Below are 495 nucleotides of genomic sequence, written 5' to 3'. Positions count from 1 at the left end.
GTGGATACTGGGGCAGCAGCATGGTGTTACCTCCATTGTACTCCCTCCGTCCGGAAATACTTGTCGGAGAAATGCATAAAAATGAATGTATCTAGAACTAAAATACATCTAGATACATCCATTCCTCCGACGAGTATTTCCGGACGGAGGGAGTACATGCCCTTACAATCAACTGCAGCATTAAGGACCTTCGGTGGTCCTGACGCAATCCAGGTCATTGTTCTACCACCAACTCTAGTAAAATTTGCCAAAGAGATACTAGCCTTATTCTGGGAGGTTGAGACAGGAGTAATACAAGAATTACTACTACTAAGTAACTTCTTAACATCACGAACTAAGAAAGCATAAATTAATCTATCATCCTCCTCATTCTGGATCAACATTGCTGCATTGGCTGAATTCACCTCCACTCGGATAGGCATATTACTTCTTTGCATGGAAATCTCTAGGCCCTCCTTGCAAGCATATAAGGTCGCTTCTAAGGCCTCGCGACAG

This window comes from Triticum dicoccoides, chromosome 6B (assembly GCF_002162155.2).
Source record: "Triticum dicoccoides isolate Atlit2015 ecotype Zavitan chromosome 6B, WEW_v2.0, whole genome shotgun sequence".
NCBI lineage: Eukaryota > Viridiplantae > Streptophyta > Magnoliopsida > Poales > Poaceae > Triticum > Triticum dicoccoides.
Note: the sequence above shows the minus strand (reverse complement) of the source record.